General features: G+C 36.9%; 1 protein-coding gene across 10 annotated transcripts in view; it reads left to right on the top strand.

Moving 5' to 3' along the window:
* LOC311436441 (uncharacterized protein) overlaps window positions 1-14,886 on the top strand; it is a 289,119-nt gene that overhangs the window by 86,867 nt on the left and 187,366 nt on the right. For all 10 annotated transcript variants that reach the window (XR_014692859.1, XM_084518630.1, XM_084518629.1 and 7 more), the window contains one exon: window positions 5,077-5,174. The gene's annotated coding sequence lies outside the window, so the exon portion shown is untranslated. The remainder of the gene's footprint in view (window positions 1-5,076; window positions 5,175-14,886) is intronic.

Genomic DNA, 14,886 nt, shown 5'->3' with positions numbered 1-14,886 from the left:
TGACTTCAGTCAGAATTTTTGTACATTTACATAGTCTGTATCTTTTAAGAAAAAAGACTAGTTTTTGGTTCTTTTCCTCTGAAGTTCCTGTAATACCTTGACTCTTTTGTAGAATGCACACTTCTCTCATTGAAATCACTTGCAGCTGAAGACACTTGAGGACATTTGGATAGACTTATCAAACTGCAGAATTTTGTTATTTAAGAAATAAGTGCTGTAACTGATGATTTTCAGGTATGCTGTTTGCCAGAATGGAATCCAAGCCTCAGAGATGTGTGTCTGTATTTCCCATATGGCAAAGGAATTAGAGTGGCAATTCAGATTCCAGGCACAGACCTAAATTACTTAATAGGAGATGCTGCCTTGTTTAAATTCAATGCACCTGCAGGTCAAGAAAAAGCTAGAGAGTCCCTCGGCCCAGGGCTATCCCCTCTCCATCTCTCCATCTCCATCTCCCTCCCCTCTCCCTTTTTTTTTTTTTTTTTTTTTTTTAAATCACAAATCTGGATCCTCAGAAAGCTTAATCTTCCACAGATTAACATTCATTATTAAATTAGTCAGAAACCACATTTCATCTGTCTCATCGAGGGGAAACTCCCACAGCAGGGAGAGAATTAGGATTCCTGTCTGTGTGATAAGCTATGTTGCTCTCCATACGGTATTCACAGGAGATGGGGTGCTAGCTCAGCAAACATGAGGTTTCAGTATCTTAGCGAGCAACTGTGATAAGGGGACATTCTCCCTGCCCCCTTTCCCCTTTTCCTTTTTAAAATTAATTCTGTTGCTTAAATAATAATAATAATAAAAGGCATCTTTTGTTGTTGTAGTTTGTTTGTTTGTTTTGCTTGTTTGTTTGTTGTAGCTGTGAAGCATGAATAGGTTGATACAAAAGGAATTTTAATTTTAAAATGGATTTTTTGTGGTAATCTCTCTTTAGTCCAGTTTGCTTTGTGAATCCTTTTTCTAGGATCCCAAGTTTTCCTGCAATATGCATGGGAAATGTACCTGCTGAATGAATGGGAGAATAACTGTTTCTGCTCTGTGTAATTTTGTTCCTAAGATAACTTCTCTATTAAGACTGGTATGGCTTTCAATAATTCTTCAACTAATGTCAGTATGTGCTGTCTGCTTCAGGGCTTCATCTCATCTAAGTTTTGCTGATGAACTTTGTCGAATACTTCATTTTTTTCTCTCTCTGCTTTTATTTTGTTCCAGAGATTAAATAAATAAATAAATAAAGTTTTCTTTTCTACTTCCATGGTAACCTTCGAGTAGGGAATACTTCCTGAATGTACGCATGTAGCAGTCACTCCTCTTCGTCTGTTTCATAGAGCGTGGTTTCCTCTATTGACATTTCAATTACTTATTTTTATCCCACAGTAAGATTTTCTGGGTTTTGTGTTACTTTCCCAAATGGAACGTCTCAATTCATTGGAACAGGGATATGTTACAGCCTTGTGTGTACTTCTTTCATTTAATTTCCTTCAATTTTGCTTTTATGTCCATTCTCCGTTTATTTCCATTCTCTAGTAACACCCTAAATTACCTGCCTTCTACATCCCAGTTTGGTGTCCTCTATTCTCCTTTCTATTGATGCATCTTTCTTGCTGATTTTTTTTTTTTCGTGTACTAGCCACTTTTCTTTGTGTTTCTTTCTCTTTCCTTGCTGAACACCTTATTCTTTCTTCCTAATTTAAAGCCCTTTTGCCCAGTCCTATTAGCTTTCCATCTCAGCAGATTGGTGGCCATGCTCTTCAAAAAGAACTTATCAACTCTTTGAAGCCTTTGCTTTGTGTTTCTAAGCCCCCTACCTTTTAAGCACTGATTTATCACCACAGTTCTGGATTTTTTGTTTTTGTTTTATCCAACCTAATTTATAGCAATGAATCATATATGACATTAAACAGGTTAGAGTGAACCTCATTAAACTGTAGTTTGGGAATTACAACCACATATTCCACTTACAATTTCTAGGTCTGGGATTTAACAAAGCAGCGACATTTTCTGCTTGCTTCAGGACTTTACTATAGCATCATACTTGTACTAGTTTATGGGTGAGTGTCAGCAGTCTAGACTTGCTTAATTTTTCCTAGCTTCCCAGCATTGCTCTTCCGTATTGACTTTCCACTTGTGATATGTCATAAGATGATTTAACTAAAGATCACAAAATACAGTGTAAGCAGAAAGGGTGATTTGAGGTTATGCAAGCAACCTTGATTTTTTTTTTTCATTTTCAAACTTCTGAAACTTTTTCGTTGCAATTTTGTAAATGTTATTTTAATGTAATTTGTGTGATATATATATATATAATACAGATAAGTCTATCTATCTAACAAGCATTTTGAAATAATATATGTAGATTCTTCTATTTTATATTCTTTTCTGTAAGTCAGCAGAGTAGAGTTCATTAACTTGATATGGATCTTTTTCAGTCTGTAAGCATTCACCAAAGAGTGGATTTAGCACTATATTTATATGGTAAATGTACCGATATTGCTTACTTTAATAGAAAGTTCAGCTTCTTTTAACGCTTTTCCATATATACATATTTGGCTTTTTTTTTTTTTTTTGAAAGAGACTTGTAATCCAATCTCCTTTCTTCTTATTTCAGCAGAATTCTCACTTCTAAACTAACACAGATAAGTAATTTTGAGCCCTGAATAGACATCCCTGTATGGATTAAAAAAAAAAAAAAAAAAAAAAGTATTTGTACAGTACTTGCAGAGAAGTATAGTTGAGCAAAGTATTTATTAGAGTAACATTTACAATAATACTTTAAATAGTTTATACTTGAATATTCACTCACTATTTAAAGAAAAAAAAAAATCTCAGTAGTATCTACTATGTAGTGTATTCATACAAAAACCAGTCTGATGACAGCTATAATAACAATATTGAAAGCGTTTTTTTCTTTTCTAAACATGATAGCATAGCATAGAAGATTTGGCTGACTGGTGGAGATTTGCCACTGAAGTAACTCAATCAAAAATGTCATTTAGCTTGAAACATGAATGGAAACAGTCATGACTCTTGTATCTGTCCCAGTTAAATACGCTGTTAGGGGAATTTCTGATAAAGAATCCCTCCAGATTCTCATGAAGAAGCATAAGCTTTGAATCTTCCAAATTAAAATACAAAACAACAAAAGAAAAACAAAATAAACAAGACCCCCCACAAAGTCTCCAGTGTCAAAATAAGTGTTTTAATGATTTTCAAAGCCAAACTCCTCTGAAAATACTTTTCATTTTGATTATGTTTAAAACACAGTAAGGCAGATTTTTATTCTTACCATTTTATTTTAAAATTGTTTACCAAGTCATCCGATTCTAAAACATATTAATGATTTTAACTTCAATACAATTATCTAAGCTGATAATTCAGCAACCTTCAACTATTTCTGGAAAGTTTCCACACTAGTATTGGTCTCTGATTGATTGGAAACACACTTTCTATGTTATGTGTGACCAGTATATTTGTTTTAACAAAACTGCAGTTATTTGAAGTGTACCAAGCATCCTTGGCGTGGATTGAAATGGTTATTAAAAGACTTTCTTTTCCTGAGAACATGTGACATCCACCCCACCCTCTGCAACAAGAATCCTCTTTCAAAAGGAAAATGGGTTCCTTGTTAAACCAAGATTGTTGTGCACCAAGGAGACTCCTTGCATCTCACAGTGCTGGACCCTTTACAGTAAACCATCAGATTGTTGTAAGCATCTTGGTTCTTCCCAGTAGCCCTTCTCCTGGCCTTTAAATGACGCACTAACCTGGTTTAAATTCACCTTCAGAGTTCAATGTGTGTCAAATGATACCACCCTCAGCTAGCTGAAAATATGCTAAAAACATCTAGCACACATGTCCATGTGCTAAATGTCTCTTGCAACAAAGCTATCAAAAATGCAGTTTCCTCTAACGTACTGAAAGCCCCTATAGAGACTCTGGACAAAATCAGATAGCCACTAGCATGAACCCTTATAAATAATTTATGAAAGTAAAACGTGTGCAGAAGAATGTTATCTCAGAAAGGACTGTGTTTCTGATCCTTTTGCCCTGATCCTTAAGGAATAACTACAAGAAATAAGGATATTCATAAGTAACATTCACAGCTGTACTTGACATTAAAAATCATGGAGAAACTGGCTTCCTGGTAGCTAGTAGTTTTCCCCAGATGGCACCTCTGCTTGACCTCTCTGTCCCACCAGACCTACTGAACTTATTAGTGCTTCTCTTTGCTGACATCACCCTCTGCTCTGCTGGTAACAACCATCATTTTCTTTCAAATTGGCTAACTAATTAACATAATTATTCTCAACCTTGAGTTTACTGCTTTCATTTTAGATCTAAAGAAGGGCTTGTATGCTAAAAAGCTTGTCTATAGTGTCTTTTCACAACTATCATTCCAGAAGTCTAATAAAGGAATAAAAAAAATGTCCTCACGCAGCTTGTCTCTGATGCATAGTCAAATATATATGTTCACACACAATTAACTAGTACAGTGCGCTTCTATAAATTAGTATTGCATCTCTGGAAATTCATCACAGTTTTGCTGTATTCAGTTAAATACTTTGTACAAAACACAGATCACTTTCTGGTTGAAAAGACTTAACACATTCAACTCTTCAAGGACATATTGCAGTGGTTTTCTGATGGTTATAGTGTTTGCAGATAAAATAACCTCCTGTCTACAACTGAAACTAACAAATATATTTCTGCAAATTTTAACAGGGTTAATACATTGTGGCTTAAGAACAATATATAATCAATCATTTCCCTTTAATTTTATATTTCTTTTCCTGTAAATTATGTTGACACATCTAAAATACTTGGTTCTGAGATCTGTACAGACACCCCCTTTCCATCCTCTCCCCACCATCAATAGTCATCGTGCTTATTCCATTCAATTTTATAGGGGCAAAAGAGCAAAGCTGTCATAAAAGAATCTGGGAAATTATTGTTACTCCTATTTTAACAATAGAATGGTCTAAATTATTAATCTAGTTAAAATTATATACATTCATAATGTAAATTACTATAGAAAAGTTTCAATAGTACGGTCAATTTTTTTTTTTTCTTTAGGGAAAAAATCCTTCCTAGAACCCCTTTTTTCTCTGATGGTGCACTAAGCTTCCTTGGATTTGAAGACTAGTAGCTTCAGGCTTCCTGAAGGAGAAAGGGTGAGTTATCAGAATCCAAAAGTCATCACTGGCAGTATGGCTGTAATGATGAGTTTCCCTTTTCCTGCTGCTGGTAAATATGTCAATAGTTCCTTCCTCCTCAGCCTTCTGTCTGCTTTGGCTTACTTTTGTAAGTTTTCTTAACACAGCTTACGTGCTCTTTATTGTCACTAGTTTCCAGTGATTCAGTTTTTGTTCTGTTCTGTTTAAAACTGATTTTACCCGAACAATGAGTTGCTGCACTCCTGCAGTGACCTGTGAATTAAAGCTGTGATTTCTGTCAATGCCCTGGACTTCTGGTATCAACCTGTGTGTATACTCTCTTCCATACCAGATTTTATTTTAGGGACATAGACAATTCAATCCATGTCGAATAACTTGTTATCTCTATAAACTAGAGGGAGTCTGAAATAAATTTAGGCAGTAGTTACTTGACCATGAGACAATTTATTTATTTATTTATTATTTTTTTTTAAGGCTAAAGTTAGCTCAAGCTAAGTCAAACGCAGGCAAGTCCCGAGATCTTGCAGTCAGGTCAGTGGTTTTAGTACTGGCAAAATTATTTTCTGTAAAGATAAAAATGCTATAAAGATGCTTGGAAAGTTCAAATGAACCAAAGCCAAGTAACAATAGTAAGAATAAAAATATAAGGTGACTTCCTACGAGTCACTTAAATAGCAGAAATTGAACTCTCCCTCTGTTGTTCAGCTATCCTCCAAAAAAAAAAAAAATTATTCTGTCTTCTGTGCAATTCATATTGTGATGCTAGTTTCTAGTATCCTTTTAGTAAATGTGTGCAAAGACATTACTCAATAAATAAATAAATAAATAAATAAATAAATAATACAGGTCTACTTCTAAATACGTACAGCAACTTCTGAAGGCCTGCTTCAGCAGTGAAAAACTACCTGCCAGGAGTTTTAAACACTTACTTTGCATATTGAAATAGTTTGATTAAAAAAAACCAACCCCCTCAACTTTCTGAAGAGATGTTGTCATCAGTGGGACAAAAAATCCCATCCGTTAAAACAAACCATAAAAACAACACTTAAGTTTTGCTACTAGTTACTGTCTGTAGCACTCACCTGTCATGTGTTTCATGACATTTATGCAGTTCTGAGTCAAACAAGAGTTGGACTTCTGGAGTGGCCTTTTGTAAGAAGTATTCTACGTATTGGGTATGATTTTTTTAAAAATTTTTTTTTTAAGCAGCCATGGAATGCATGTGAATGAAAACCAAATTGTGAAAGCTTTAGCGTTTCACAGATGATTCTTGTTTTTGCTAGCACCAAGACAACTGTGCTAGAGCTTAAATGGATCTTGTGAATGAGAATAGCAGTAGTTGGATGACCACAGTTTGAATATTTTTATTATTTTTCATCACACTCGCTATTTTCATCACACTCTGCTAAACTACATTTGAAACAAAACACCCTGAGATTTCAACGCAAAAATACTGTTCAGTGTCTCTGGGTAATCTGGGTACCACAAAGCTGCTGGTATCAAGCTTGGGAGACATGCTGTGCTGCTTTTCCTTCCTTTTGCCTCTCACCATTAGTGTCTTAAAAGAATTTCTCCAGCAAAATAAACTGTAATTGCAACTGTTCAGTGCCCACCTGAGAAAATTACTTTTACTATTAAATGTGAATGGATTGAAAGGGTTCAATGCATTCCTTTTCTACAAAAATGTGCATCAGAACAAGACCAGCAAAGAAGCAGAACAAGCAGGAATAACATTGCATAGTACATTTATATTTAAACCTGTCATTTTTTTTCTTTAAATCCATTGCCCTTCTCTCTTCTTACATATGTTCTTTATGACTCTTTCTCTCCTCTTCTTCAGTGCTTTTGTGTGATTGCCAGATTCCTTTAATGTGAGTTTAACATCAAACAGTCAGCATCCATTTTTATTTCCTTAATAAAGACCATGGTTTTAAGTGATCTTTGCATTACAAATTGGAGTCAGATTTTCACAGATGCAGAGATTCCTCAGCCTTCAGTGCCCTGGTTTTGAAAATCTTTTAAATGCCTAAGTGGTTTGCCTTGGAGTGTAAATCTGTCCCCCAAAGGAGGATCTTAATATTGAGCATTCCCATTAGTTGCTGTTTCAAGGCCAGCTTTAATGAACATGAAAATGTTCTTTTCACAGACATTTTAAAAAGAAGTTCCACAGAAATATATGAAAGCTTTCTTCTAATATTTCAAAAATCAAGAAAGTAGCCATGAACAGAAAGACTTTAACTGCATTTTTTTTTCCTCCAAGAAATGCAGCCATTCCGTGTGAAACTTTGTAGTTGGAAGCCCATTTACAGTAATGGTTTCAGCTACTCCTAATGATCAGTAGAAACAGCTGAGGTAATAATGTTTTCTAGAAGGAGATGTGTTTGGGCTCTTTTCAGCTTGCAGTGGGATAGTCCTTTTAATACAGCAGAAATATAGACTCGTAACATGTTGTCTAAGGATGCAGCAAACCACAATAATTTTCATTTGCACTCGCAAAATAAGAAGTCAGGGCAATGGAGATAAAATAGCAGTATTCTGAGAATGCTTAATTTAGCAAAACCTAATGTAATCATAGCATAATGGAAAGAGAGTGGGGGAGGGCACAGGAAGATGGGTACAAAGGGTTCATTTAAGTTGTGGCTAATTATTTTTTCTTTTTATATTTATATATATATATAATTTTATTTTTTTCAATCCCTTCCTGAGGCAGGGAGAGATCATGCCTTCCAAAATGCTTATGGATGGGCCAAAAGCAGACTTAGTGCCAGAGGGTGGCTAGAAGCTTGCTGGCCAGGGCACAGCACACAACTGGCTGTAAACTCAGAAATGAAGAGGCCCTGTATGAGGACCTCCGTATAAGCAGTTGGAGATGTCTCCTGTCATGGTGGGAGGGAAGAAGAGGAGTTGTAGGAACACAGAGCTGGTGGGGACACCAGGCTGAGCGGGGACAGGGTGGGATGTGGCATTGCACTGTTATGTGGGCTGGCACTAGCCTCCTCATGGGACTCTTTTAAACCCCCTGGGCAGTGTGATAGCTGGTAGTGACTTGGTATCTTCTATGTCACTAGTGGCGTCCCCCAGGGCTCGGTGCTGGGGCCGGTCCTCTTTAATATCTTCATCGATGATCTGGACGAGGGCATCGAGTGCACCCTCAGTAAGTTCGCAGATGACACCAAGTTAGGTGCGTGTGTCGATCTGCTTGAGGGTAGGAAAGCTCTGCAGGAGGATCTGGATAGGCTGGACCGATGGGCTGAGGTCAACTGCATGAAGTTTAACAAGGCCAAGTGTCGGGTCCTGCACCTGGGGCGCAATAACCCCAAGCAGAGCTACAGGCTGGGAGAGGAATGGTTGGAAAGCTGCCAGGCAGAGAAGGACCTGGGAGTGATGGTGGACAGTCGGCTGAATATGAGCCAGCAGTGTGCTCAGGTGGCCAAGAAGGCCAACGGCATCCTGGCTTGTATTAGGAACAGCGTGACCAGCAGGGCTAGGGAGGTGATCGTCCCCCTGTACTCAGCTCTGGTGAGGCCGCACCTCGAGTACTGTGTTCAGTTTTGGGCCCCTCGCTACAAGAAGGACATGGAGGTGCTTGAGCGGGTGCAGAGAAGGGCGACGAAGCTGGTGAGGGGCCTGGAGAACAAGTCCTACGAGGAGCGGCTGAGGGAGCTGGGCTTGTTCAGCCTGGAGAAGAGGAGGCTCAGGGGCGACCTTATCGCTCTTTTTAGGTACCTCAAGGGAGGCTGTAGCGAGGTGGGGGTTGGCCTGTTCTCCCACGTGCCTGGTGACAGGACGAGGGGGAATGGGCTTAAGTTGAGCCAGGGGAGTTTTAGGCTAGATGTTAGGAAGAACTTCTTCACTGAAAGGGTTGTGAGGCACTGGAACAGGCTGCCCAGGGAAGTGGTGGAGTCACCATCCTTGGAAGTCTTCAAAAGACGTTTAGATGTAGAGCTTAGGGATATGGTTTAGTGGAGGGCTGTTAGCGTTAGGTTGGAGGTTGGACTCGATGACCTTGAGGTCTCTTCCAACCTAGAAAATTCTGTGATTCTGTGATTCTGTGATATGTTCCTGGGACTGCTCTTTGAGTATCAAGCCTGTTACTGCAGCCCTGGGTGTTGAGGGACAGCAAATGTGTGTGTGTGGTCTTCTCATGCCCAAAGGCCAGCTGTCCCAGGGCAGCAGTGAGCCACATGGCTGATATGCCCACTTGCACCCCAGCCACTGTGTCTTTTCCTGAGAGGAGGGACCTGTCCTGCACTGCTGCAAAGTCCTAGGCTGTGAAAGATGCAGATTTGGGGAATTTGGTTGGTTAGAGGAGTGGTGTATGGGACTCAACTCACAGGGCGTGAGGGTCAGTGGCCAGTAGAGGGTGTCAAAGAGGAGAAAGCACCAGCCTGGCCATGTGAAGTACTTGTGGGTAAGGGTCACTTGCCTGGGAGACTGCATAGCTCAGGCTTGTGAGGGATCCTCCAAAACAGAAACATTTCGGTAAAGGAAATTGTAGCCTTGGCAGCCTGGAGGGCAGTGCCTGGCCTTGAGCAAGGGAGGAACATCGGTGTTTTGTTGTGGTATATCACTGTTTATTTGCTGAGACTGAAATTGTCTACACTAAAATGTCTGGCTGCTCAACTCCATGTCTCAGCTGGCAAAAGACAAAGTTGTCCTGTTATTACCTGGCAATGAATTATGTATTAGTGTCCTATTTGAAAAACAAAACAAAACAACAACAACAACAACAACAAAACAATCAAAACAATTGAAACAGGCATAATTTTTCCTGAGTCAATTAGTTACTGTATCTTGGTGTGAAGCATCAAGGTTTCTGTCCCTTGGAGGATTCTGCACGAGTGTTCTTCCCCAGGTAAAACTACCAGAGAATTACTCTGTAATAGTTTATGTAACACTGAGTGCGTAGGAACCAGTTGCCAAATCATACATGCCTAGTGCCACTTTAAGTTGCCCTCAGTTGTCTGAGATGCTTTCATGGGAATGGGGGACTAGGACCTGTGTAGAAAGTCGAAGGCCAAGCAGGTTGCACAAGGATGTCTGCAACAAAACTGTACACTTGATTTTTGTCAGCTGAATCCCATCTTCTGTGCATGGACTCATGATATGGTATAAATGTAAACATAAGTTAGTTCTGATACAAAACATTGAAAATTAATGTTCATTATTTTCTGATAAAAATACCAAAGCACTGGGGGAATTTGCTACTTGTAAAAGTGCTAGAAGGCATAGTCCTCACCACAGTTTATTTTAGTAGCACAAGTTGCCTCATACTGTTGACTGTAAAAGCTATTATTTCCCAAATGTATACAAAATAAGTCTGAACATGATTACCTATAATACAACAAGGTGAACTTAATTACAGGAAGCTTCAGAAGTGTACTGCTCATGTGCTGCTGACACAGCATGGGTGGATTTGTGTGAAGGGAAGTGGAGAGGGGAGGACAATCCCTGTGTGAGAACCACCTTCAGAACAAAAGCTGAGACTTCAAAGCGGGTGAAAAAACCTCTGTAACACTTCTAAAATGTTATAATAAATGAAGGGAAAATAACATGCCCATTTACATTTCTTTGTTCTTATTTACAGTTTCACTTAATGTCAGGAGATTGCCAAAGTTTCAGCATCAGCACCAGCTTCAACAAGATTTAGAGAAAAAAAGATCACTTTGTGTTTTGCAAATTACCTATATTCATTTGCAAGTTACATAAGAAGGAGTTGATAGGAGCAATTGGGAGTTATTTTAAGCAAACTTGCTGGTTGAGAGATATATTTCCAAACTTGGAGACCTGGTTTTGTGCCCAAAATCTATTCCATTCCTGCATGCATCAGTACTGTCCCTTTGTATCTTGTACAATGCCAAGCCCATGGTTAATGTGGCGTAAAATGAAAGGAAGTGTTTTGTGTTTTTGTGTTTTTGTTTTTTTTTTTTCTCTTCCCCAAACATCACTTTCATTAATGTAATAGGGGGTTTATAATCATTTGCAATATCTTTTATCAGCAGAGCTCAGCAAATTCCCAAAATATGCAGAAAGTTTTCAATTTTGATATATGACCTGTTTTTGGAAGACAGTGGTTCTTACCAGAAATTTCATTATTTTTTTAAAAAACAAAATATCTGAGATTTAGAATGTTTTATTAGCATTTAAACACTTTTTATTTGTACTGTCACCTTATTTATCATGTCAAATATTGAGAGTCACTTTTTAATATACAGCTGTGCTTCAGTTCATTCATTCTCAATTGTATTAATCTGGTATATTGCGTTTTCTCAGTAAGGAAAAGTCAACTAAGAGCTAAAAAGTTTTTTAAACTTTGATCAACTAAAGTGAGCTAGTAGTTTGTAAAAACAAAAAAAAAGACGACATTGCATAATATTGCATCGTAAACTAAGATGAAACCTCTTACACTGTACTTCCTTTCCCAATGTTTAATCATATTTGAAAAACAATCCACATAGTTTTTATTTATATGACTGACATTTGTATATAATTTAAGTAGTGAGGACTTAGCATGTTACAGTGAAAAATATATACTAAAAAAATATATTCTTGACCAGATCTATAGGTATTTTTTAGCTTTTTTTTTTTTTTTTTTTTTTTTTTTTTTTAACTTTGCTTTCAATGTCAGGGTTATTTCTTACTTATAAATACTTATAAAGTATTTTATTCATCTCTTCAATTAATACTGATATTAAAATGTTTTCAGATATTCTCAGACACAGAGATGAGAATGAAAGCATGCTGCATACAAATAAAAGTAATTCTTTTGAAATTGTAGAATCCTGTAATAATGTTTGAGGTAAAGTTGCTAATAAAAACTTAAAATATTACCCAAATTACTTACCGAGGAAGTTATATTAGGATTTTAGCATTAACTGCATTTGAATAAAACCTTTTAGCAAAAACCAGCAATATTTTAAGTGTTTTGAAATGCTCCAATTTTAAATAAATTGATGACTGCTGAGATCATCCTTAGACATTCAATAATAGTGATATTTACAGGAGTGAAGCAGTGCCATCCTATCACCAGCAAAGTACACAATGTATGACTCTCATGACTCTTCACAGCCTTTGTGTTGAAGTCTCATCTTTAGAACTTAATGTGTTTAGGATTATCGGCTTGGTGAATGAGCAGGGAAAATGAAGGGACAGAAGTGTTCAAAAATCCATGTAATCTTTAAGTATTTTAGAAAACCAAATAAGTTTTAAGATGCTTTCTATAATCCAGAATTGGGACAAATAGAACATTTTACACAGTATGTGTTTTTGTTTAACTCTACTGTGGAAATGAGTTTTAAGTTCTGTTCATGAATAACATTTACTTAACACTTATTCTCCAGTGCTAAGGTTTCATTTAACTCTAAAACTTAATGGCAGAACAAATCCAGAACAAATCTGTCAATGGAGTAGGTTAGGAGGATTTATATTCTGTAGTATTTGTTGAAAAACATTTGGTTATTATTAATGTTTAGGCATGGTAATATTTTTTTTGTGCCCCTTCTTTTAGTTCTGCAGTTAAACAAAGCACCCTGTGGATGGTCAGGGAGAACATTATGTATGTATGAAATATTTTTAAATATTTGTTAGTCATTACCCAAATTAGTGTGCTTGTTGCATGATGGTTTACTGAACTGGAAACTCACATGATGTTGTCATTTGGGGATGCTCTTGGTCTCATAGTATGCTTCATGTAGGATGCGTACAAGCAATGTGTGTGGCTTTATGTGATGGAAAAAAGAGTGAGAGAATGGGAGGTGAAAGAGCAGAATTTGAACAGTGCACTCAGACTATCCTTCTTTGTCCTGTGTTAGTCTCAGAAATCTTTTGATACTATTGCAGAAGAGGCATGAATGTGTATCATCTGTTAGTTGGATCAAAAGGCTTTTTATTTATTTATGTATTTTATTTTTATTCCTTTAATCCAATGTATTAGCTAGAAGGCCTTATGGAGTCTACCAAATCTCCACTAAGAAACAGGACAATTCCCCATCTTCTTACATAAAAACTCCATGCAAAAATTCTGTACTTGCCTAGGTAATGGTATATGTTGTTTTTTTTCTTTTTTTTTTTTTTTTTTTTTTTTTCCCCTAGCTACTTGAATTAGAGCAGTTTAAACAAGTAGATGCACATCAGAGGAAGGCATAACCTTTTATTTATCAATGTATTAAAGAACAGTTAGAAAGGGATATTGATTGTTTATTCTTACTAGCCCTCGGTATGAAACCAGGATCAATGTATGCTGGGGAAAACTTAGCTATTATGAAACATTTAGTGTTGTAGGAAAGTATAAAAATTGAGTAAGCTCCCATTGGATGGCAGCAGCAGAATTTTTACTAGAGAGAGGGAGTAAAGCAGAGATGGGTGGTTATTAAGAATAAATCAACGACAAAAAAAAGCAATAAATGGAAGAGTAGGAGAGACTGATAAAACCTCTTCATGAAGTCTCTGTCCATGGATATACTTTGATTTGAACATTTTGACTAAGATAGCACAGTAAACAGTTGTTTACTGTGTTTATATTAAATCACTGGTGAAGGATGAGCTTGCCAAAAGAAGCCACAATGTCTTATCACAGTCCAGAATGCAGGGAGAGAAGGGGAAGAGGTTTAATAACTATGGAAGTAAAGGAAAACATAATTTGTTCTGTGTGACAGTCTGTCTGCTTATGTCTTCCATAGCATGTAAAGCTGGATTTTATTTTATTCAAGCACTATAAGGTGCCCTGAACCCTTGAAAGAAATTAACAAATAATTTTAATTGCCATTATAATGGATAGCACACATTGCATCAGTGAAGAGAAAATATATGTTAATGGAATACACCTTCAGGAATAAAACAAACAAACAAACCAACAACCTAGACCTCAACTACTATTAAAAATTATCTGCATTTATATATTTATTTATTTGCATGAGTTTGTTCTTACTGTCCTAGTGCCCTTTTCAAGTTCAATTTTGTTTAGTCTTTGAGCAAGTGAGGTCTTTTATTATATCTAATTGTCTTTTATAAACTGTTAATTAATTATGTGTGCTTGAAATGCCTTTATGGTTGATGGCACTGAGGGCAAAAAATACCCTGTGATATAAATGGCCAACCAAATTAAGCAACACTTAGTCTACTTGCATTCCACTATTCTGGAGCATTTAAAGAGCTATCTACAAAGTAGGTAAAAAATGCGTTCAACAAGGCAGTTAGGAGTTCATGGAAGCCTTCCAAAGTTCAAAGTTACAAAGTCAATCGTGGAGTATTTGACAATGGTAATTTTTATAAGCAAATAGTATAATTGAGATAATGTGCACAAAGTGCATGTGGTATTAACTAACAATCCTTTGGGAATTGTGGTGTCGGTCTGGCACCCTTTCTGTATCTCTGAAATTCATACCTCAAATGTAAAGTTTATGATAAAGATGTATTTTTCTTAATTTGAATGCAGGACTTAACATTTTAACAGAAAATTTCTGCCTCAGTGCTTTAATAACAAAGTCCTGGTGTTTGCTGATATTTCTGTGATTCCTTAGTTGTTGACTTGCCTAATGAATCCCACCATGCTTTTCAAACCTTGAATGTGAATCTCATCTGCTCTGGGCTTAAAATACGAATCTCATGGCTTAGGTCTATCTCCAGTGGCTAGGAGGGGATGCCCATTTGAAGAATACCAATTTGAGTTATCTTTCCAAGTGGAATATTCTTAGGCCTCTTTGAAAACGAT

This window comes from Aythya ferina (genome assembly GCF_964211825.1).
Source record: "Aythya ferina genome assembly, chromosome: 4".
NCBI classification, from domain to species: Eukaryota; Metazoa; Chordata; class Aves; order Anseriformes; family Anatidae; genus Aythya; species Aythya ferina.
The sequence above is the reverse complement of the archived record's forward strand: the minus strand, read 5'-3'. Positions and strand labels throughout refer to the sequence as shown.